Raw genomic sequence first — 24515 nt, 5'->3', positions numbered from 1 at the left:
ATGAAGCTGGAGGCTAGCAGACAGGGTGGGGAGAGCACACTGTCCTCGGACCACGCTGGCCATGCAGGTAGGCTTTAGGGAGCCCTGCCTGGTGTGACTATGTTGTTCAGTAGTGGTGTTCTAGTATGGAGAACCCAGCACGCCCCCGACCCTGCCTGGCACACCCAAGGCAACACTGATGCACAGTATGCAATGTTCTTTATTGGAGATGGGGTGGGTCTCAGGGACCCAGATAAGAGACAACAGGGGAAATAGAGGGGTCAGGCTGGACAACTTGCTGGAAGTAGCTGGGCGGTGGGGGTGGTAAGGTTTTCTCTCCATGGCTTTGGGGAGAAGCTGTCAGGCTGAACCTCCACCTCTGTTCACTTCTGCTGGCCGGAGCCAGCCCGTTGGCAGTCTGCGAACACACTCTGCATGGCGGGGGTGCTCAGGATGACGTCAGGTCTTCTTTTTGGTCTGTAAAGAGAAATTGTCAAGTGTGGGGAAAAGGCCTGTTATCCCAGCATAGGGGAATCATAGGAGGAGTGCTCTGAGTTCAAGGCCAGCCTGAACCACACAACAGGACTTTATTTCAAGACACCACACACACACACACACACACACACACACACACACACACGATCTCTCAGATACACACTCAAACATGTATGCACGCTTATACTCACAAGATAACATACTCAAACATATATACACAATATGCACACTGACATTCAACACATACTTATGAATAAAAGTACTCTGGAGATCTGTTAGGAGTAGACAGAAGAAAAGTTACCTGTGGTCCAGAAAGGGTGTGTGTCCCCTCCACCAGCAGACAAGGAGCCAAGGCTAAGCATCTCCCCTGGGCCATCCCAGAGCACAGAGGGCAGGATGTCAGGATGAGGCTTAGATCTGTGGCAGGAGCCCAGGAAACTTGGCTAGGAAGGCGGATGCGTGCTGGACAGCCGTCTGGGAGCATTTGCCTTCTGCAGCCTGGCTAGCCGCTTCCCCAGTCCTGCCTTCAGCCCCTGGAGACTGCTAGAGCTTTCCTTGGAGACTTGCTGTGCTGCTGGGTCTGTTCCCTGAGCTCTGGCCCTCCACTGTGCTGGAATCTGGTCCACAGGAAATCAGCACTGGGAGGGAGGGAAGCCTGTGTGGAGCACAGAACAAGAAGCAGCCCATGACTCTAGGGAGCAGACAGAGATTTTGGGGGACCTCTGATTGCTCTTATGGAGCTGGAGACAGGATCATTTGGGTTTCAGCCAGGGCAGATAAACTGAGACAAAAGCCTGTGGTAGCCAAGTCAAGGCCAGTGCTAAGAAACACAGGTAGCCATGACCTGCAGCTTGAGAAACCTTCGAAGTTCCTGTACCAAGCTTCTCTTCAGCCTTACTGTCTAAGAGAACTCCAGAAGGAAGAGGGGATCCCAGCCACATCCCTGGACCACCCAACTCTACTCACGGTCACCTTCCTGTGCCTAGGCTCTCCTCGCCTTTTTCTCCTCAGCTTCTCTTCCTCCACCTTTGCCAGGCCTTAACCTTGACTGGAGGGAGTGGGCTGAGAAGCCTGTGTGTTCGATCAGTCTGCTGAAAGATCACTCTCTCTAAGATAAAGATTGCATTATTAACTTAGGTTCTTCCCAGGCTTGGTTCCCAGGGTCACCTGCAGGCCCTCAGAGTGCTCCTCCATCCTCAAAGTCTATCTCCTGGCTCCCTCCATATCACACACACACACACACACACACACACACACACACACACACACACACACACACACAAGCACTTGCTCGGTCAGGTAGTCCCACGCCCAAGCTGGCTGAACCTGAATGGATTCATAGGAGACACTGGTGTGTTTAGGGTCTGTTGTGACTCAGGGTAGGGCCTACTCTGGCTGAGGAGGAGTTTTCCATTTGACAGGGCCAGCCAGGATCTCCTAGCAACAGTAAAGTGGCAGGGGGCTGGGAAGAGGGGCGGGAACAATGATATCATAAATTACCCAGCCTTCCCACCCAGCCCCCTCTTAAGCAGGGTCCTTTCCCTCTCCACCTGCTTCTCAACCAGCTGGCCCCCTCAGCACCAACGCGCTCTTCCAACCACGGCAGCCATTCCCCACCTTCTGCTGTGTGATAGAGGAAACTGGGACTCTCAGGGACCAGTTGGAGCCTTCCCAGGAGTCCTGAATATTCCACCAACCAACCTAGAGAATGACCTCTCCGTAGTTAGACTCTCTCTGTCTCCTCTAGGGCACCGACAGGGAGTAAGGAAATAAGGAAAGGAAATCCCCAAACATTGGGAGACACTGAATGGAAGTCCCCATGTCTTTTTAAAAAATATATTACATTTTCGGGGGGTGGTGCACAGGCCATGGTCTCTGTGTGGAGGTCAGAGGACAACTTTTGGAAATCATTTTTTTCCTTCCATATGTGGGTAGAGGATATTAACTTAGGTTGTCAGGCTTAGAGGCAAGTGAATCTATCCACTGAGCCAATCTCACCGTCCTCGACCCCCAAGTCTTGAAGGGGCATTTAAACTTCATACCAAGTCAATTGGGTCTTCATCTCCATTTCCCTTCTTCTAGGGTCAGGAGCTGTTTTAAAACGACTAAAGCTGGGTGGTCGCTCCCTCCTCGCCTCCTCTCCTCTCAGCCAAGGCAGGCTAACAGTTGGTGTGACAGCTCCGCCCATCTTCACTCTCCTGGTTGGGGAAAGCTCCCAAGACAGGAATGAGAAAAAAAAAAAAAAACCAAAAAACCTTAAAAAAAAAAAAAAAAACCAACCAAAAAAACCAGTGGGACTTCCTGATGGAGTGAAGAAAAGTCTGTCAGAAGCAGGAAACAGGATCAGATCCCCCACCCCCTCACCCCTTCCCCCACCCTAGCCCTGAGCCACAGTCCCAACCCAGAAACAGGATCTGAACTCCTTCAACTCTATCTCACTGATTCTTTCTTAGACGCAGAGTACAGAGAGCATAGCATGGAGCCGGACCTAGTGGCCTATTTTGACTGTTGCCATTTTATGTTTCTTGGAGATAGAGCCCAGGATGTCCTGGAACTCATAACACACCCCGAGCAGGCCTCAAAATTGTAGTGGCTCATCTGCCTCAGCCTCCAGAGGGCTGGGATTACGCGCACGCGCCACCAAACACAGTCTGCGCAGTACTGGGGGTAGAACCCATGGCCCTGTGCATGCTAGAGAAGCACTCTACCAAATGAGCTAGCCATGCTGATTAATTCATTAGCCTTTTTTTTGTTTGAGATGGGGTTTCACTATGTAGCCCTAGCTGGCCTGAAACTTGCTATGTGGACCAGGCTGGTATTGAACTCATAAAGATCCTCCTACCTCTGTCTCTCAAGGGCTGGGAATAAAAACATGGGTCATCATACCCAAAAATTTGGTTTGTTTTTGAGACCAGGGCCTTACTCTCTGCCTCAAAGTCACCGCCCTTCTGGCCAGACGTCCATGTGCTGGGACTCCAGTGTCAGCCCTCCTGCTTGGTTTGCCTGGCCTTGTTCCAAAACTGGATACTGAGATGAATTTTTTTTGAGACTTTTTTTTTTTAAATAGTCCTGGCTGTCCCAGAACTTGCTCTATAGATCAGGCTCGCCTCAAACTCACAGAGACCCACCTGCCTCTGCTTCCTGAGTGTTGGGTTTAAAGGTGTGTGCCACTACTGCCTGGCTCTGATATGAAAAATTGAGGATCTGTTTTCTGTCCCTCAGGAGCCCCACAGGAAAAGTCAGAGAGACGGTAGTGCCCTGAGTACCAAGATGGCAGCCAATTGTCATAGCAACAGCCGAAGGAGTCTGGTTGGCTGTGGGGGCGGAGCTGGTATGCCAGCTGGTGCCAGATGGACAGCCCAGCAGAAGGCAGCCCTAGCAGGTGAAACGCCAGCGCACACACGCTCTCTCCCATATGCCAGCCTCAGCCTGGTCCTTCCCTCCCGTCCTGGAGGCCCTGGTACTGCTGGCAGGGGGCTAAAGCCAATGTCATTTGTCCCCTGACTCTTGCTTGCACAACAAGAGACAACCATGTCATGACAAAAGATCTCCCTGTTCAGAGTCTCCCTGGACCACGGGCTCAGGGATCCCAACAGATCCAAAAGTAGCTCACTGCTGACCTCGCTGAGGGCCGGAGAGTCGGAGGCTGGAAGACTGTGGGACAGGCCTTGGAGTTCCTCAAGCAGCTCACCCAACATTCCATAGAGCCTGGCTTATGCTGCTCTGGAGAAAAGGGAGAGAGGGAAGGAACATGGTCAGCTGCAGGCAATGTGGGCGATAGCCTCAGCAGAATGTAGCACTAATACCAACCAGATGCCCTATAAGACCTTAGACCTGAGACCCAGACAGCTCCAGTCACTAGACAAGAGCCTAGCGTGACTCTGCTCTCCCCAGCTGCTATCCCAAAGCCCAGGCTTCTGGGAAACTGTCCCTCCAGTTCTAGCCACCTCCTCTTACTGGGTCCCTCAGCATTCAGCACTGGACACTGGACATTCGCACACCACCCTACGAAGGGCTATAAGGTCAGGGCCCAAAGGCACTAATAACTCGCCTCCCCACTCCTCCAACTAGCAAGTGAGGGGAGCCAGAATCTTACCCTGTCCAGTCTGCCCAGCCCTGACCCTGTCTTTTGTTCTCCTCCCTGTAGACTGAGCCGTCGACAGTCACTTTACTGTTTAAAGCGGTCCAAACCCAAAGCGGCAATGAGGGAGGTGGTCTCTGCCCACTGCTGATCAACAGGAAGAGACCGTGAATTGAGGCCACCAAGAACTTGTGCTGAAGAAGATGGAGAGCAGAGTGCTTGAAACAGTGACCCCCTTCCTCCCGAGACACCTTTTTGCTTCTGGTCAGTGGTTTCTCTCCTTCCCAATACAGTCCTCAGTGTAAGAGGTTCCCTGTGGTACTTGCTCGGGCCCAGTGAGACCAGACCCATAACCTGGGAGGGCATGTGTGGGCTGAAAAAGGAGATGCTAGAAGGTGCAGGGGGCACAGCTGGAAGAATAGGAGGTGGGCAGAGGCTGAGCCTAGACCTGGCGGCCTGACTGGGCAGTGGGCAGGAGCCTGGCCTGGAACCAGCTCTATATAGCCTCTGTGGGAGTTCTAGCCAGGCTTAGAGTCTTTCTTTTGATGTGGACCTGCTGGAAGTCTGAGGCCACCTCCAGCCCTACCCCCAATGCCCTGAAGGCCCTGAGAGCTAAGTCCCCTCACCTGACAGCCACTGCCAAGGCCTCTTACAGAGAAGCCTTTGTGTAAAGCTTGGCATGTTGCTTACATTGCAGCCTCGGGACCAGCACGCACACGGCTCTTCTCCCTACCTCAGTTGCTCTCACAGAATCCCCTCAGACTAAGCCCTGGATCTCTCTCCTTGCTCTCATTATCCCCTTTCTTCTTCTAGAAAGTTTCTAAGTAGAACTTCCTCTCTGTCTCCATTCTAGTACCAATTGGCCTTGCAGTACTTAACTTCTTCAAACCTTTTTGCTTCTAATGTGAGAAGCCAGTAGGTTGCATACACGTGAGCCTCCTACACATTACGAAGCACCACCCAGCCGGGTGCCACGTCCTAGCATCTCTGAGCTAACTCATGGCTGACTTCCTTAAACCCCAGGCCATTAAGCCAGTTTCTCTGCTTCAGCATCTAAGGCTCCACTTCTTTGGAGGGTCAGGCAAGTCCCCACATATACCATGTTCTTTCTTACTTCCTTGATATTTCCCCTACCCAACCCCCTGAATACCTTGAGTCACTTCCTCCAGGAAAAGTGTCCTCCAGAAAGCCACTGGGCTTCTTGCAGGGAAACCACGGGCCTAGGGTGGGTTGTGTCTGCTTTCCCACCAGAACGCTCCCTCTGCAAGGCCATGGGTGTCTCCTCCAGCCAGGCACATAAACCAAGCATTCAAGGAACCTGCTAAGCATCAACATACAGATGTAAGAAAAAGCGCGAGCTGGCACAAGGCGGGAAGGGCAGGGTTTGATGATACTGTCTTGGACACAGGACTAGTTCAGACGGTGCTCAGGATTTGAACCTGGGGCTGGAGAGATGGCTAAGGGGTTAAGAACACTTTTTGAGGGGATTCAATGCTTTCTTCTCATTTCCACAGGCACCAGGCATACATGTGGTCCACATAGATACACGGAGGCACTTATAGATATGCAAACCTGAAAATTAAAAGCTTGAACCTGGGGGCCCACAAGTTTAGAGGAAAGAAAACCAGAGTGTGCACAGCCCACACCAGTGAGCATCTCTGCTGCCTAAGGAGGAGTCCCTCCCGAGCTTTGCCACCCCAGAGGTTAGACAAGCAGGTGCCTTCCCACTGTCCTTTGCAATGGGGCCTGAGCATATGACCATTTCAGGCTCTAGGCTCTGGTCTGGGAACCAATGGCAGGACATTGGGCAGTGGATAAGGTGTAACTCTGTGGGGGTTTATTTGATTTTCTTTTTGAGGCAGGGTTTCTCTGTGTATCCCTGGCTGTCCTGGAACTCATATTGTAGACCAGGCTGGCCTCGAAATCACAGAGCTCCACCTGCCTCTGCCTCCTGAGTGGTGGGATTAAAGTTGTGCACCACCACTGCTTTGCTCACTCTAGTTATAAATAGATCAATGTTAAGAAAACAAGGGAGCTGGGTGGTGGTGGTGGTGGTGGTGGTGGTTCACACCTTTAGTCCCAGCACTCGTGGGGAGGTGGAGGGGGCCAGGGGGCAGAGGCAGGTGGATCTTTGAGCTCAAGGCCTGGTCTATAGAGTGAGTGTCTACCTTTAGCAGAGGTTGAAGTTACAAAAGTGACTAAGAGGGGATTTCAGAAGTGCTGTCACTTCTGTGTGAAGCTGGCTGATCCAGAGAACTGAGTGGATGAAACCAAGAACAAGTTGTTTAGGATATAACACAAGAAGCCAGGTCAGTGCAGAGGTTGGGGAGATCAAATAAGCATGAAATTATGCACAGAGGGCAAAGAAGGATAGCCCAGTCGAGAGCTGTGAATGGCCTTAGAGAAGGCACAGTTTCATAAGCGTTATGAAGATAGTAATGGTCGGCTGGGCCAGAGAATATACTGCTAGAATACATGGTTTTCCACAGTCCTGAGACCTCCAGCTGGCAGATGATCCCGCCTGACCATACCTTACTCTGTCTGTCTCCTGCTGGTCTTTCCAACTTGATTCTTCCGCACCTTCGACATCACCCATAGCCTTGAGTCCTCTGGGATCTGTACACAGGGATGAGGCTTCTACTACCCTGCTTAGATGCTGAACCCTAGAACTCTTCTGGGAGACCCCCCCCCATCCGCCTCCCTTTCTAATCCCACTGATAGTGATATTCAGGTCTGTTCTTGGTCAGCTGGGAAACCCTTCCTTCTGTTGTCATTCTCCTTCGTGCCCACCACCCTGCCTGGCACTCAGCCCACATCTCTCAGAAGCGGCCATTTTATAAACACTAGCTACCTAAGATGGCGGCTTCCCTCTTCCCTTCCTATGTTTCCATTCTCACAGCCTCACATCCTACCCAGCTTTCTTTCTGAAGCCTGATTCCAACAAGGTGGGGGGCCCCCTGACTGAAGAGCCAAGGCCGGAGGAAGCAAGACAAAAAAAAGGACAGAAAAGGCAGACCCTTGGCACCTCTCTTTGGCATTTCAGTCCAACTCGGGGAGAGAGGGCGGAGGGAAGAAAGAAAGTAGTATGAGTTTTATTTCCATCCTCTTCCTGCCTCCCCCCCAGCTCTCCCCCCACACTTTGATGAAAACAAAATCTCTCCCTTTTTCTCTTCTCCACCCCCCCACCTCTTTTTTTTCCTGGCTTCTACCATGAGCCTCCTGCAATGCAAATGAACTGTATTATGCAAATATATGCAAATAAGGCTTAACGAGCGGAAGGAGGGGGCAGAATGCCTAATGAGTAATGGCGAGGGTACAGATGGAGGGTGTCAGGAATGGCTCCCTCCTCCTTGCAGTTCCCACAGCCTGGAGGTTTGCTAAAGGTAGCAGGTGTCTATTTCTGGGAAAAAGCAGAAGGCCGGGGTCCCAACATAGCCCACTGCTTCAGTTGGGGAGTCCTAGGATGGCGTTGGCTGTAGTGAAGGACGTGAGTGCTTGAGGAGAGAGGGGTTAACTAGAAGGGATGGATGCCCCCTCTACATGCCTGAATACTGAACGTACCAGTCTCACTGCCCTATGGGTCTTTGGCGCCGGGTACTGAGGATGGTGCAGACACAAGAATGGCATGGCTGTGCATTAGAGAGGAGGATTCTCAAGGGAAGATTCCCAGGCAGACCCAGGTTTCTCCTAGAGGTGGGGGTGAGAGCTATCTTTTTGTGTGCTTTGGGGTTGGGGGTTGGGGTGGTTGCTATGGCAACATAGCGTAGAACACCCACCTCCCCAACATTCAGCCCCAGAGGACTTAGGGGCTGGGAGTGGATAATGGATTGACACCCCTGATGCCCCTGCCACCTGGCACTGCCAGCCGGAGATGGCAGTGTCAAATGTGAGAGAGTGGTCCCTTTGTCTCTAGACTCATGGTGTAGGGGGAGCAAGCGTGGGCACACAGAAGGGCCTTTCCCAGGCCCCAGTCCAGTCTGCATGCCTCCTGCTGGCCTCCAGAGACTCCTGGGGCCATCCACTGGCCTCTATACCCTGGCAGATGGTGGCTCCCTTGCCTTTTTGCTAGGTAAGCCTTCCCCATGCCTTCTTCAGGACTTTCCCTTCAAAGCCTTCTCAGACGGTGAGAGCAGTCAGTTCCACCTTTCCCTGGTTCTTAGGGATACTTCACATTCCCAGACATGTATCCTGCCCTTTTGTGTGTAACATCTCATGTAAATCTCCTGCCAGAATTGGGCAAGGAGGTTCATAAAGGGGAATCAGTGCAGAAAAGGCTAGGCTGGATTCAGGAGTTCACTCACCAGCTTTGTCCCTTTCTGGGTTATATATGATGCCAAAGGCTTGTTTCAGCTTCAGTTGATCTGAACATTCTATGTCTCACATGACTTATATAGGATCCTTCCTACCACTGCTCCCGTCCGAGCCCAGTAATCCTGGGGCAGCCATGCCTCATCAGATCTGGAATGTAGTGCAGGATGTCTGCCTGGAATAGACAAAACCACCATTTTCCTACAGGGGTCAGCAGGCTCACTCACCGCTGGGAGCTGTCCGTGGTGCTGGATACCATGTTCCTCATGTCCTCAGAGAGTGGGCGGGAGGGTGGAGCACCCACCCGCCCCCAGGGGAGAAGCTGGAGGGAAGAGAAGCAGAAACATTTGGATACAGTAAGGAAAGGGAAAAGAGGATTTTGAAGGAAGTCTCCTGCTCCTGGAAGGGAGGGTGCTGGAGTCTATGAATCCTGCACTCCCCACCCTTAGTCCCAGGATGTTCAGGGGACTCAGATGAGCTCAGCTCTCCACTGGATCCATTTGGAAAAGCCACAGGCTCCTGTGAGCCTGAGCCAGTGCTTTTGGCCTTAGGGAAGAGCAAGACTGAGGTCAAAGATGGACCTTTAAATTCCATTCTAAATACTAAGGGCTCTTCAAGTAATTTAGTAATAAAGATGAACAAGGGCATTATAGATAGATCAGGGACTTGGGAAGGTGAGATTGTTGTCCTGAGCACAGACAGGAGAGTGTATCTGTTGGTACAGACTCCAAAGCTTCATTTCCTCTCTGAGTTTTTTTGGGGGCTGGGCCAAGCCCAAACATCTGTATGGGGGTGAAGGGCGGCTTTGGTGTGTAACCAAGCCTAGAAGCACTGGCTCCGCAGGATGTATGTGGATAAGAAGAGGTGCTTGAACTGCTGGAGGAAGGGAAGGACAGGGAAGAGAGGCTTAGTCTGGTGTCAGGCTTGCCTCTTCTGGGCTGTGGAAACTCACCCCAGACAAGACAATGATGTGCAGTGTCCCCACAGGGTACCCTTGCATGGTCACAGAGCATGGGTGCCACGACCTGCGGGTATGCGACTCCCCTCAACCAGAGGGTCCCAGGGAGGCAGCCGTGGAAGGCAAACAGCGACAATGGTCCCTTTCAGTGTCCAGACTCCAGCCCTTCAGTCCAATTAGTAGGCACCGCAAACAGCAATTCAAGCGCCTTCAGCCGCTGTCATAACAAGCTCAGAGCTGCCTTAATGGGGGATTAGGGCAGGAGGAGGGGTGTCACTCTAGCCTTGGCAAAGCCTGGGTGGCAAGGAGCCTCCCTTTTTTCTCACCTCTGTCTTCAGTTAAAAGCACGCTCAACCTTCCTTTCATAACCCTATTCCCCCTTCTCCTCAAATCCCAAATGTTTGTTCTCCCAGTTTGTCTTCTCCTCCCCGGCAGTCATTTGAAACCACCATTAACCTAAATTCACTCACCTCCTGGGGGGAGTTGGCCCATCTTGCCTGTTGGTACAATCTCCCCATCTCCTCTTTTGTGGGGTCTTTTAAAAATTATTTTCTTAGGCAAGATCTCAGTGTGAACAAGCTGACCTTGATGTCTGGACCCTCCCGCCTCAGCCTCCTGAGTATTGAGGTTATAGGCATGACCCACTAAGCCCAGCTCCTGCTTCTAGAAACTCTAAAATCTAGATATTGAATGGCAAAGGGTTCTGACTATCACTTACACATTATGCAACCTGCCACACATGTTCTTAGAAGAAAGAACACAAAGCCAGGCGTGACTGTAAGCATTGGAGGATTGAGGCAGGAGGATCACCATCAGTTAGAGGCCAGCCCTGGCTACTTTGAGGGTTCTAGGTCAATCTGAGTTAAAAGTGAAACTGTGTCCCAAGAAATCTGATGCAGAGAGGTGTGGGTGCAGGATGACTATGAATAGTGACCCGCAGACCCCAGCTCTTCCCTCGGCAGGCTCACCAAGGGGACCCTCCTCAATCCTTCTTTAAAGGGTTACAGTTACTTGGTTACAAACACCCCAAAGGGTAGCCTTCAATCCTCTGCAGTGAAGGAATGCCTCCCTGTGGGTGTCACCACATGGTGTGTAGAGCATCCTTTGCTACACAGAACAACATGGGAAACTCACTCAGATGTAATGTGTAAGTGACATGCCTGAGACCAGGATTCCAAAAAAAACCTAGTTCCTTTTCTTAGATTTTGTCCTTCCTTCCTTCCTTCCTTCCTTCCTTCCTTCCTTCCTTCCTCCCTCCCTCCCTCTCTCTCTCTCTCTCTCTTTCTCTTTCTTTCTTTCTTTCTTTCTTTCTTTCTTTCTTTCTTTCTTTCTTTCTTTCTTTCTTTCTCTTAAGAGCAGGGTCTCACTATGTAGGTCTTGCTGTCCTGAAACTCACAGAGATCTACCTGCCTCTGTCTCAAAAGTCTGGGACTAAAGGCATGCATCAATCCACCATGCCTGGCTCAATAAGACCTTTTCAATGCCTAGAAGGGGTGGGGGTATTGTCTCTGGGTTGGATTCATGCAAAACTGGAGTGAAATATTTGTAAGAAAGTTGCCTTCAGCTGCGTATACTGAGAGCCCTGCAAAAGGACATAGGGCAAGGGCTTGAAAAACGTGGGTCACAGAAACAGCTGAGGGGCTGGAAAGATGCTCAGTGGTTAAGAACACTGGCTGTACTGATCCAGTTTTCAATTCTCAACATCTACAAACATCCGTGACCCCAGTTCTAGGGCGATCCAGCATCCTCTTCTTGCCTTGGAGGGCATTACTATATGGTGCATAGACATATGCAGGCAAAACACACCCGCAGAGACAGACATCTTTGAAACCAGATGTGAAATTGGTTTCCAGTAAGTCTGGTGTGTGTAGCAGACTGAAGAATAGAAATGGCAGTTTTTAAACAAAGGAGACTTCTCAAGTGGACAAAACATGAACTCAGACCAAAGGAGCTCTCCTACACAGTTTAGCTGGGTAGGGAGGGTGCTATATGATATAAAGAGGGGAAGTTCAGCACTTGGGAGGCTGAAGCAGGAGAATTGTCATCAGTTCCACGGAAGCCTGGGCAACACTTTCTAAAAAAAAAAAAGGAGAGATCCATGGAGATATCTCTGGATAAAGGTCTTTGCCACCAAACCTGACATTTGATTTCCATCTCCTGAACCCACAGGGTTAAAGGAGTGAACAGGCTCTCTCATAATTTGTCCTCTGACTTACAAATATATAACCACAGACACAAAATAAATAATTAAAACAAAGGAGAGGAGGGGGAGGAGGACGGGGAGGAGGAGGAGGAGGAGGAGGAGGAGGAGGAGGAGGAGGAGGAGGAGACTTTGGTATCACTGTGATGTCTGCATTTAATAAACCCCAGCTCTTTTCTGTGGTTTTGCCTGGCCACATTCTAGCATCCCCAGTGTCCCAGCTGAGTTTCCTAGCACAGCACACATCCTTATACCAATCCACACAGGCTGCCTCCCTCTCTTCACCCTTAGGCACATGGACTTCACAAAGGGCACCTGCTGCCCTGCTGAGTACCGTACACATACACAGTCAGTGTGCATCTAAAGAAGACATGAACCCTTAGCAGCCTAACCTCCTAGCCTCTATTCCTCCTTTTCCTAAAGCCTTCTACTCTCTTTTGAAGAGCCTGTGATCCAATGTGCTCATGGGAAACAATAATATAAAACTACTGTGGTTAGCAACTGAGACTCTAAGTGTTCCTGGGAATATGTGGTGTGTGTGTGTGTGTGTGTGTGTGTGTGTGTGTGTGTGTGTGTGTGTGTTTAGGGGGACTCTAGGATGCCCAAGAACTTGCTGTGTAGACAAGGATGACTTTGAATTCTTGATCCTTCGTCCTCTACTTTGCAACTGCTCAGATTATAGGCCTGTGCTATGATAGAGGGCTGTGTAGCCCTGGCTGTCCTGGAATTTACAGTGAAGACACTATACAGGAAACATTAAAGATGGTAATGATAAGGAAGCTTATTTTATTGATGCCCCTCCTCTGCCCATGCAAATTCCCAATAACAGAGAGGCTTCCCTTCTTTCTACTTTCCCAGTTGGCTCCCTTGGGGTGGGGAGTGTCACTTTCTCCAAGACAGAGTAAATGGAAGGAGCTTTGAGTGTCAAGCCAGTGAGTAATGTCAGCTGCTCACTTGTGCCTGTGTAACATGGGATCACATGGCATCTCTCAAGCAGCGGAAAAAGAAAACAGGCTGTGGCCAGACCATTAGTTCCAGCCTAGACCCAGCCTCTTTTCTCCTTGACTTAAGCTTCATCCCCACCACCCCTACCAAAACAAAACAAATTCCAAGCTTCTGGAATTTAAGAGGCCACTCGACTCTCCCTCCCCTAACTGCTAAAGAAGACACACACAGGCAATAGATTCCCTGAAGTCCCAGAATTTGAATTTGGATTCTCTAATATTTCCCCCCATGTAATACAAAATTGAATCATTATCTTCTAACTGTAAAATCAGGTCCCGGGAGGAAATTTTAAATTTATAAGAACCAGCGGAGTCTGGGTGATGACATTTTGCCCAGTTTTCTGCCTCTTATTAGTCGGTACAGCCCAGGTCTCCAAGTGCCAGCTGGTCAAGTTCGGCTGAGGGCCATGAGAGCAGAGGGGATTCCTAGCTCTGGCCATGTTTGTTAGACCATCTTCTCAGCTGTAGAAACCCTCTTTCACTAAAATATTTAGGTCAGGCAAGATAAATAGATTCTTTTTACAGGAGCCCAAATTAATCTCTCTAATTCTTTGCGTTCTCTGGGCAGCACAGCTACACATTCCTTTGTGTTTGAGCTCCACAGAGCTCCTTGAGGCCATTTGTTCCTTTGGGACACGATTTCCAAGAGTGAGGTTAGGACCGAAAGGTGGGATGCTCTAAAGCCCCCCACCCCAACTCTACACCTTTAGCCACTAATGACAAAGCAGCCAGAGAGAGTTCAGTTAGACTTAGCTCTGGTCCTGAAGGCCAAAGTGAAAGCAAAGAACCTGCGCCCCAGGGTCCCAGAATTCCTGTGGGGTAAAAAGGTCTCTGGCCACTCTGGCCCTTGCCCTTGTGGTTACTTTGTTTCTGCATCGCCATTCTCCCTAATAAGTTCGATGTGTGTGTTGGTTTTTAAGCCTTCCCCGCTCCTAGACCTGTTCCCACCTGGGCAATCTTGACTCCCAGTAAAGCTGAAGGGCTTCAGGGAAACCACCAAAGCAAAAACCAGCTTTCTAGAGACATCCTACGAACCTCGAACTCCACCAGTCGCTTCGAAGAGCCAGAGGGAAGCTGCTCACACCAGCCACCCGCTCCCGGGATGCGTCGAGACCGGGAGAGGGATGCTTGCACTTTCCCCCCAACCCTTCAGCCAAGGGCTCTGTCTCTCCCGGGAGCGGCTTCTCCGGACTGAGGCCCAGACTGCTCCATTTTGACCAGGCCTCCAGAGGCGACCCCAGAGCGGCTTCTTGCTTTCTTCCCAGGTGAGCAGGTTGCGGGTGGGGATCGCGAGGTGGCTCGGGCTGAGCAACCTTTGAAGGCGACGAGTCCCCCTCCCCCCAGCCCTCCAGCCTCCAGGCACGCCTGGCACGGCTCTCCCTCCTGCAGCTCGGCCACTACCAGCGTTCCAGGCCCTCTGCGCAGTGTATGGGGTTATTTTTACTTTCGGTTATCTAGCTTTATGAAGACTCCACACCACTCATACAGCTAGATAACCAAAGATAACAACCAACCCCGCCTCCTGGCCGCCTCCTCCTCTTCCACGCAGCCTCCCGGCCACCGCCTGGACCTCCGTAGTCTCGAGTCGCTCGACGGCGGATGGGGGACGCGCGTGGTGTGGAGGCGAAAAGATGGGATCCAGGACCTCACGCACTATCACGACGAGACCTCAGAAAGGCGAGGAAAAGATGCTACCGCCGACGGTTCTGAGGTCGGGAATCTAGGCTGAAACCAAGCGGCCCCAAGCCTGACCGCCCATTTCCCACTCCCTCCTCCGTGCAGAAGCAGGGTTCCGCCGGTGCTAGTGGAAAGGCTCCAGGGCCTTCGTGCCATCCGGGAAGACCGCAGAAGCCTAGGCCGAGGCCTCCCCAACCTCCCACGGTGTCCACACCCTTCTCTGGAAGGTCGAGTGTGAGCTCCGCGGGGTGCGGCAGAGCCGAGCTCGCAGAGCTGCTCCGAGCTACCGACTGCAGGGGAGCGGCCGCGAAGCCCCGGACGGGAACCCCAGCACTGGGGAACCCCGAGGCCCAGAGGGAAGCCTGTGGCTGGCGGCGGGGTGGAGGGTGATCTAGAGACTCCCCAGCGACTCTCCCAAGGGCAAAGACCCCACCCAGAGAGAATCGGGCGAGCAGTCAGGACGTGGGGCTGCGGGTTAGGGCAAAGGGTGACCAGGCAGGTGCTCCGAGCCCTGGACCTACGGAACCGCGCGGGAGCCGGTTTTGTGCAAAACGCAGCCGAAATCATTCAGAGATGTGAAATATGCCACTGGGGGTCTGAGTGAGAGATGCCCTTAGTGGCTGGAGGGGGCTATCTGGACTGAACCCACTGGAAGGAGGTCCAGGGACCGTGCAGAGGGTGTAGAGCTCCGTGGTCGCAGGTGGCGGACGCGCGCGCTGGACTCTGAGGCGCTTTCCCCACCTCGTGCCCCACGCGGGTCAGGCCACTTACATCAAACCCAGGATGCCCAGTGGTAGTGTCCTGCGCGGTCTTCAGGCGCGTTCCTACCCAGGCAGCGCCACGGACGTGGGTCAAGGATGCCGGGGCTTGCCAGGTAATGGGGCCGAGCGAGAGCCAGCAGGGTGGAGCAGGGTCTCGAGTCCCAGCTCTCTCCTCAGCCTTGGCCGCTGCTCTGGCGGGGGCGCTCTCAGGCTCCGGACTTTTCATTCATCCCTTCACACTCCTTCCTCAGGTCAGCCCCTGATTGGCTATACCTGGTCTGACGTCACTGTCTCGTTTCTTCCCCCCCTCCCCCCCAGCCTTTCCATGCCCGACCCCCTCCCTCCCCAGGCCAGTCCAAGACGTGCAATTGGGGTGCCCCTCCCCCAGAGAATGGGATCCAATGTCTTTATGCCAATCCTTAGTCTTTTGCTGCCTCATCTACAACCCGCCTGCCACGTCTATAATCCATTGCCAATTGCGGTTCTGATGGCCACCTTCGCTCTTCTTGTCGATCTTACATTTTCCTTTTGGGCTCTACGGTACATTGCACCAAGACCAGCACGCAAAAATAGAAAATAAATAGGGCAAAATTCCCTCAAAGAGAAGAGATCTGTAATCTCAGCACCAGGAGGTTGAGGCAGGGATGCGGACTGGAGACTCTATCTCTGACCCCCTCCCACCTCACCCCACCGTTAGAGTCTTTTTGAGTTCTAATTCCTCCCAAACTGTGATCCTAATATTTAGGAGAGGCAAGGGTCTCTTTTGTTCAAGGTTTTCAACTCAAACCCTCACTGAAGGGAAGACTGTGCAGTTTGAGTCTCCTGCTATGAGACAATGGGCGAGCAAAGGGGGCCCTCTTTTCTGCATTTCAGGGGAATGTTCCTTGACCCTATCTGCAGATAACCACAGAATCCTAGCTGCTTTTGAGACTCAGAATTTGGCCAAGTCCTGGAGACCTTTAATAGGTCTTTCCCTCTACCCATGTTCCTCCAGGCTCCCAGGCATGCAGTGCCAGCTCTGGGTTCGGTTCCCCAAGGAAGATGCCTTTCAGGCAAAGCTCTGTCCCCGTCCTCAACTTCCTCCACCTGGCTCTCAATCCAGTCCAGCCAGAAAGGTCCTTTTCTCCACCAAAGAAGCAGAAGCAGAAAAGCACCGGGGAGTAGCCAGTTGCTGTTGGGCAACATCTGGGTTCTAGGTACATCGAAATTCTCAGAGCAACCATGGGCCCCAGGAGCTGCTCTGTGTGCCAGTGAGCGGTCCCTTCATCCTCCTACTTATCCTCTGCTGGGTCCCTTCTATAAAACTGGCTGAGATGCCTAAATCCTGCTGGTCAGATTAAACCAGCCAGTTCCTGTAACCAGGGACCCCTAAACACGGAGTCACCAGCAGTCCATTTAGGGGACTATCACTTTAACCATTGGGTCTGTCTATCTGCTAGTCCCATGAATAGCCCAAAACAAAGCCAGACCTGTGGACTGCTTATCTTGCTTAGATGGAAGGTGGTGGCTAATAGGTTTAACTTAGTGCTTCTCACCCAAAACGGAGTATGTCTGAATGTTCATTGCTATTAATGCTGGCTGCATGGCTGTGGGTGGGGCCAGCTTGAGATGAGATAAAACCCACAAGATGTTTCCCTACCAGAAGGATGATAGCAAGCAAATAGCCTTATCTCTCCATGTCTTGGGGCATTCTCAGGACCAGGTTTAGCCAGAATTTATTTATTTATTTACTTATTTATTTATTTATCTGTCTATTTATTTATTTATTTTGAATCTCCCTCTCTTTTCTTTTTTTCTTTTCTTTCTTTTATTTTCTTTTCAAACCTCTATGTTGTTTTTTTCTCTCTATGTTGTTTTAATGCTCTTTTCTGAGAGAGGCTTGTTAATTAATTTAAGTACTGAGGGTTAAGCCCAGGGCCTCTTATAGGCCAGGCAAGCCCCACTACCCCAGACCTCTTTTACTGCCCCTAAGCCCTACCTCTTTCACTTTTTATTCTGTGACAGTCTCGCTAAGCTGCTCAGGCTAGCCTTGAACTTATTTTAGCACAGACCAGCTTTGAAATTTTGATCTTCTTGCCTCCAGCCTCCCAAGTGCTGAGATTACAAGCCTGTATGCACCACCAAAACCAGCTGGGGGAGAGGTGTTCTAGAAGCTTTGGCAGCTTGGATGATTTGCCAGAACTAAGCCATGTCCAATGGTGGGGCAGAGAAAAGGGCACACCCTAAACTGTCTCCTTCACTCCCCTACAGCTCAGAATGGTGTGCCCAGAGGGCTTGGGAGCTCCTGGAGCTCCAGTACACCTGCAGAAAAAGGGGTTTCTTCCCCCCAAATGTTCTCTAGGCAACTTTCCCTCTGGGCATGGTGCTAAATACAATTCCTAGATCAACCCTGGTAAAGCCCTTGACTACATTTCTCCACCATGCCTACAAGCCTGTGACCCGTTCTCTGCATGCTCCCTCATGCCCTTCATGCCACCTTGTGCCCTTTCAAGGATGCCTGACATACATGTGACATGCACACTAAACTCCTCCCCACATGCTGACCTAGCTTCCTAAGAGCATTGGTTTGCTCTTCCCACAAAACTGCTTTCAAACCCCTGAAGTACCTTTGTCCTCTCCTCCCTTCCCAACACCAAAAAGTTTGGAGGTCAGAGCCAGCCTTGGAAAAGAGAGCCCTAGCTGCTAGTAAGATGTTTCCCTTCCGTCTCACCAAGTTTTACCATTCCCAGCCCTCTACAGGAACCCCCTGCCCTGGAGTCCTGCAAGCCTTGAGGTAGGAGGCAGCTGAGCCAGTCAAACTTTTCCTCTCAGGCACTGCTGTATTTTTGTTGGGAAGGAGAGAATACACAAAGATTTCCTTGTCCGATGTACACTCCCACCCCATATTCCTAATGGCCAAATTCAGGCTCAACTGGACTTTCTCAAAAATTAACCTTAAGGAAGAAATGAACACACTTTGCTGGGTGCTAAAAAATTGTTCCCCACACAGCAGATACAGAATAAAGTCCTGCCACCTTTTATATTGAATTTGAGCTTTTTAGGGGCAGTTCAGTTTAACAGCATCCAAATCAAGAAGATAACCCACAAAAGAACAGCCCACTGCATGTTAGAATGCCCTCCTCTGTCCAGTTGCCAGGGAAGCAAATTTTGTCTGGGTTCACAGGACAAGCTGGCACCCCCATTGATCCTTTAGGGGTGCAGGTGAATGACACCTTTGCCCCAGTGTAAATGGGACCTCACTATGCACAGAGAGAAGCAGAGGACCTTCTGCTCCTTTTAACTGGAATCAGTGTGAGTATAAATTACGTTCTTCCAGTTTAAAATAAGAAACTCCTTCAAAAGTAGTCCTCAAAGACAAGTTTTTTTTTTTCCTTTTTTCTTTCTGACGTATTGTATTCTTCCTTCACAAACCAAAACAGTAGGGAAGGTTTATGCAGAATCTTTGAGAAATGTATTTGTGTCAGAGGAGACAACAGAGAACAGCAATGGATGCAGCAAGTCTGCAGGACTCAGGGCTGGGCACAAGCGCCCAGAGGGCTGGATTGGCTCACCAGCCTCAGTCTCCTAAGGAGCAGAGCCCTTTCTGTCTCCTCCAGCACAAAGCAGTCTACTCTCTGGTGGCCTGTGGCTCTCACTGTGACTACTTCTTGGGAGGACATTTCAACTCTTTGTGCTAATAGGGGTCTGTGGGTGTTCCAGGAGCCTTCATCCTTTGGGGGTTCCTGGGATCAAACCCAGGGCTCAATACATACTAGGCAAACACCTAAGCCTTGAGGCACAGCTACAACCAAAGCCAATGTCCCCTCTCAATACAGCTGCCCACCTATTGTCTCTGAGTCTGAAGGGCCTACAGAGACAGAAGCACAGGCTCAGTTATGCTGTCTGGACTGGACCTTTTGAGACTCTATGTAAACTTTGGCAGTAAAGCACTTTCCTGAAATAGTAAAGTAGTGCATAAGGGATTAATGCTTAGAAAGTATAATAAAAACATAGTTTTCCCTTGTTTGCAAGGTGGATTTGCCTTAAAGATACACTCAGAGCTTTATCTGGGGGTGTGCTTATCTCTGCAACAGAATTACTGTGCTACTAATTACTGTGGCTACTATTAAACAGTATTCTGTCACTGAATGCCTGCAATGTGTATAGCATTGGGACAAATAAAAGTAACAGCAGTTAGCAATGCACTGATGAGGTTAGGATGCCTGGAGACTCCATTTAGAGGAGGTGGCCCCTGAGACACACCCTTCCTGGAAGTGGGAGCATTTTCAGCCTTCCCAGCTCCTCCTGGTCTGCTCCCCATGGACTCACATGCCTATTGCCCCAGTCCTACATTGTAGGGAAATGAGACATGGTGACTAAGATGGCCAGGGGTCAGCTTAGTCATCCATGTTTCCCATAAGCTCTTCTCTGGTCAAAAGCGCGAGTGTGTAAAGCACACCCATACTCAATCACAGGCATGCACTCTCACACCCATAAACTCAGACACATTCAGTGGTAAATTCATGGACAAGGCAAGTAGCATTATCTCCCAATGCTAAAGGTGCTCATGTACCCACTCAGCGACTTAAAGACCCAGCTCCCCCCACCCCATCCATCCCAATCTATACTGCTCTCCTGGCTCACCTGACACCCCCTTAGCTATCTCTGTCCCTTTCTCAAACCTTTCTCAACCACTTCCCCAGAGTCAAAGACCCCCATCTCGTCCCCAGGGAGCTGTGGAAGAAGAGGGAGGGCGCTTTCCTCTCTGCACCGAACCAGACACAGGGTGGCCTTTTGTCCCCAGGCTATGTTGTTTGCATTGCTTCTTAGCTTTGACAATGCAGTTCTTACTACAAAATGGACCAAAATCAAAGCCTAGAAGAGACAGCGAGTGGGGTGGAGAGCTGGGGTGGAACAGGACTAGCTTCCCTTTTCCCCTCCCCCACCCACACCACCATCAAAGCAAGGAAGGAAATAAATACCCCAAAGCCAGAGATGCCGGCCACCTACGATGACATCCGGACAAACGGAACACGGAGGCTGCTTCTGGATGGATGGCTGCTTCTGTGGAGGGAAGGATACAGAGGTTAGGGCTTGGTCCTCTTCCCTCCATCAGCAGTCTCTCTCCAGAATTCTCCCATTGCTCCCCAGTTTGATCCTCAGGGCTCAAGCCTGCCCAGCTAGCTCAACAAAAGACTGGTCAGATACCCTGCCAGGTCTCTCAATTAGTTCTGGATGGTGACTCTGGTCTCACTGCCTTGACCTCACCACCACGCCTCCACACCTCCACCCAATCCTCAAGGCCCAGTGCCTGAGGTGAACCCACCTGGAGGACTCTCTCACAGCAAGCTAAAGCCAACTACCCTCTCCTCACAGATTTCTTGGGCTATCACAGTGCATGCATAGGTGGAATGGAGAACCTGGGCCAGGGCTATCTTTCTGTCTGCCCTATAAACTGTTAAGTGCTGTGTGCATCAAAGATATTCTCAATTGTAGCTAGGCCTGGTGGGACACACCTGTAATGCCGGCATTCCATAAACTGAGGCAAGAGGATCAAAAAAGTTCAATACCTCACCTTAAAAATCAATAATGATGGATACTATGATCTCTGCAATCGCATTTCCTCCCTTCCTTCCCCTGCCCACTCCTGTCTTTAAATCCTTGCATCTTTCAGGATCCAAAAAGACATGCCGTGGGTATCAGTGCTCTTCTCTTCATGTACACAAAAGGCGTGAATACAAAGCACTGCCTATTATTTAATGTTCGGTGAGGGTTCCACACACATTTCACAGTGTTTTTCTAATTTTTTATATTCAGATTAAATTTAGGGTTTGGGGAACAACATAGGTAACTCCTAAAAACACTCTAATGAAATTCCACGTTGATTATTTTATTATTTAAGTCAGGGAGAAATTAAATGCAGAAGAATTTGGGGGCAGGGGGAGCTGAGGAGTAGAAATGGGCCTTCCACCCAAGCTGGCTTTCTAGGAGTGTTCTGCAAACCTCTTCCCCACTTCCCACACTCAGTGCTCAAATGGCCCAGCTCCTTTGCAGCCCCAGCCCCACGACACCACCCCTTCATTGGTTGTGGGGGGGCCCCAGTCTGAAACTATTATCAAAGAGGACCCTCCTCTCCCATCAACTGACCTGAGAGAAGACAGGTGCTACAGCAGGGGGGAGCCTCCCACTTCTTTGACCTGATTCAAAGAGAGCTCAGGGGTCCCTATTGCTGCCCAGACACCCCAGACTCACAGTGCCCAGGGCAACTGTAAGAAGCCAACCCAGTGTACGTGGGACATGTGTGTGCAAATGAATGGCCGCTGACAGCCTCAGCCCCTCCTAGGAACCTAACCTCTGGGGCACCAGCACTGGTCTTTTCTGTTCCAATCTCTCCTGTTCCACATAATTACAGACTGTGTGCCAAAATTACAGTGTAGGTGGGGACTCAGGGCAGGAGAGTGGTGGCCTCTTCCTTGCATCCTGGTACTCTTTTAAAAAATTAAAACAAAAAACAAAATCCACTCCAAGACAGAGCAACCATGTTAGGGTAAATGTGAAGGAAGCTGAATCAGAGGTCCCCCAGCCCGAGTCTGCCCCTCGCTCCCTTTCCACTCGTGGGAACACAGTGAAGGAGAATGAAATTAATATAAATTCTGTAAAATGGTTCCCACCCACTCCCAATTCTCGTTTCCACTTTCCTAGAAACATGGGATGTTTCCCCTCACCCCAAAGTCCCCCCAGACTTGCTCTTCTCCTAAACCCCAGTCTCTGGGACAGAGAGGAATAAGGCAGACCAGGGGAGAGGCCCAAGAGTCCCGAGTCAGAGCCATTTCCCTCTTCCCTGGTGTCGGCTCTCCTTCCAGCCTCCCTCCGCTGCATTAAGATGTTGGCCATGTCTGGGGGAGCGAAGGGAGGGGCGGATTAATAGGATCAGTAGCACTGTGACCCTCCCCACCCTCCCACCCCCAATCTCATTGACTAATTTACTGAGCTCTGGGCTGACAGGGGCTGGGTAAGGGAGAGGGATCAGGGGCCTCTGGCCTGGGGCAGAGCCCTTGCTTCCAGCTCCCGATGGATGCTCTGGGTGCCCGGGAGGCAGGAGTGAAACCCGGTGGGCAAGAGGCCAATTCCACGCACGCACGTCTCCTTGTCGCCTGCTTCCTTTTTATGGACCCCCCCCCCCCAGTCTTTACCAGCTTTCCTTTCTGTGGTACTAGCCTCCATTAGCCAGGAGGAAGGTTAGGTTTGGATGTCTTGACTCGTTTTCCTAGGGTATCACCCTTCAAGCCCAGCCCAGATGCCTGCCAGGGCTCGGTCCCTCCCTGGACCCCAGTGTCTACTTACCTTGCCTCTGTGCCGCACGGAGAGGCCACTCGCCGCAGCTACCGCCCGCTGGTCTCTCCTAGCTCTTCTCTTCTCGTGGAGTGGAGGATGCGGCTCCAGTACCGCTGACGTAGCATCTCTTATCCATTCAGGAATTTCGTTTGCTTCTTTCTTTCTCTTGCTGCTCTCCCTGAAAAGCCAGGAAAAAGGGGAACGCTGCCCCTATCTGGGACCATGCCCACCACCAAAATAACAGTCTGTCCGTCCAGCCAGAGACGCCTCCTCCTCCTCCCTTCTCAAGCCTGGGGTGTGTGTGTGTGTGTGTGTGTGTGTGTGTGTGTGTGTGTGTGTCTTTGTCATCCCCACTGCTTTCTGCTGCCTTTTCTAACCCAATGCAGGAAGAAGGGGCCAGGGGACACTATTGTTCCTCCAGGCCACCCTTGTCCCCAAGGAAGCAGGGGAAGAGAATGAATGACAGAAGTACTCTTGTCCCTGTCCCCAGGCTTCTTTGAGTTTTAATTCACTTTTGAACTTGAGGCTGTGATTGAATGTGTGTGGGGCGTGTGGAGAGTGGAGCTGATGGAGACTTGTAGAAGACACCCTTTGCCACTTGAGGGTGGGGTGCTCAGTCCCTCCTTCCCCAAAGCTCCCCAGGCACCTAGCCCAACCAACTGGATTAATCACAAATTTAGATCTTGGTTGTGAAGGAATAAGCGGCCACTGGGAGATAAAGGCTGAGACCTGGACTAGGGACAGGGGCCACCAGTTCTTGGATGTCTAGACAGGAGGGGTGGAACCACAGGCTCAAAGTGGGAGATAAATTATCTTGTTCTTAGAGAACGATTTGGAGGTTGGTTTCCAGGGCTAGGGTTTAATATTTGGTGGAAGGTGAGGCCCCAGCGGTACAATGGTCGGGGGGCTCTTGTCTTTCACCCCCCACTCACAGCCCCTCCCCTTCTCTCCCTCCCACTCTTCCTGGCCTGCATGGGAACTCTGTCTGAGCTCAAAGTGACAGACAGCAGGCCTGCATGCTAATGAAGTTTGTCTCAAGTTCATTGTCAGAGCCCCCCCTCCCCACGGCCCCTTTCCTTCTCTCTCATACACAAATCTCCCTCCAACTTTTGTCCCACAGATCTGGAGGCCACTTGAGTCTCTGCTGGCTGGCTCCCCTCTCTCCCCCTCCCCCACTGCTTTCAGTCCCCCTTCTCCTCACTACTTTCCTCAAATGGGGAGTGTATGAGGGGCTTTCTTCTCCAGGGCCTTCCCAGGCACCTTCTGGCCCAGGCATCCCTAAGCCCCAAGTCTGAGGACTGAAGTGTCAGAGTTTTCCGACAGTAGCCCTTCCCCATCCCATAGTAGAAAGCTGCCCCCCTTCTGAGCCCCCTACCCCCCAACTCCCAGCCCTGTCTGGACCCAGTCTCCCCATTCCAGTCCAGCAGCCCCTCCCCCACCCCCATTATGATTACTTCCCTCTCCCTTGATTACATCTGCTTCACTAGCTCAGAAATAAAGATCCTTTGAGACTAATTTTGCACCCCCACCTCTCCCCTCCCCTTTCCTCTAGCCCAGGCTCCCGTTAGCTCCTTTCTCACCGGCTGGGAGACATTGAGTTCCTTGTCTAGGGAGCTGGGGGGTTGATAGGAGGGGGTGCCAATGGAATGGGGGGGTCTCTCCAACTACAGGAGGACGTGTCCAGCAATCCAAACCTGTCCTTTTGTTCCCACAATCCCTTCATACTGTCGCCACCCTC

The 24515-nt window shown here is 51.3% G+C and overlaps 1 long non-coding RNA gene and 3 other non-coding genes across 8 annotated transcripts; 1 reads left to right on the top strand and 3 right to left on the bottom strand.

The window, feature by feature from the left end:
- Positions 1-181: 181 nt before the first annotated feature.
- Gm3764 (predicted gene 3764) lies at positions 182-23468 on the bottom strand. 5 transcript variants are annotated; one of them, NR_168088.1, is made up of 11 exons: positions 22787-23468; positions 20425-20506; positions 9816-10062; positions 8857-9185; positions 7087-7171; positions 5706-5873; positions 4095-4197; positions 2517-2775; positions 1441-1582; positions 776-1129; positions 182-456 (listed from the first exon to the last, which is right to left on the bottom strand). It is a non-coding gene; the product is annotated as a predicted gene 3764 (long non-coding RNA). The 5 variants fall into 5 exon arrangements; NR_168089.1 differs by lacking the exon at positions 9816-10062 and having other exon boundaries at positions 9091-9185; NR_168091.1 differs by lacking the exons at positions 9816-10062; positions 20425-20506; positions 22787-23468 and adding an exon at positions 15474-15659 and having other exon boundaries at positions 1447-1582; positions 5706-5876; positions 8857-9038.
- Positions 14455-14543, bottom strand: Mir9-1 (microRNA 9-1). The gene has a single exon (NR_029817.1). It is a non-coding gene; the product is annotated as a microRNA 9-1 (primary transcript).
- Gm25641 (predicted gene, 25641) lies at positions 14471-14528 on the top strand. The gene has a single exon (NR_162800.1). It is a non-coding gene; the product is annotated as a predicted gene, 25641 (primary transcript).
- Positions 14884-14970, bottom strand: Mir3093 (microRNA 3093). The gene has a single exon (NR_037276.1). It is a non-coding gene; the product is annotated as a microRNA 3093 (primary transcript).
- Positions 23469-24515: the final 1047 nt, after the last annotated feature.

The sequence above is a fragment of the Mus musculus genome, chromosome 3, assembly GCF_000001635.26.
Source record: "Mus musculus strain C57BL/6J chromosome 3, GRCm38.p6 C57BL/6J".
Taxonomy (NCBI): Eukaryota; Metazoa; Chordata; class Mammalia; order Rodentia; family Muridae; genus Mus; species Mus musculus.
Note: the sequence above shows the minus strand (reverse complement) of the source record. Positions and strands in the feature narration are given on the sequence as shown.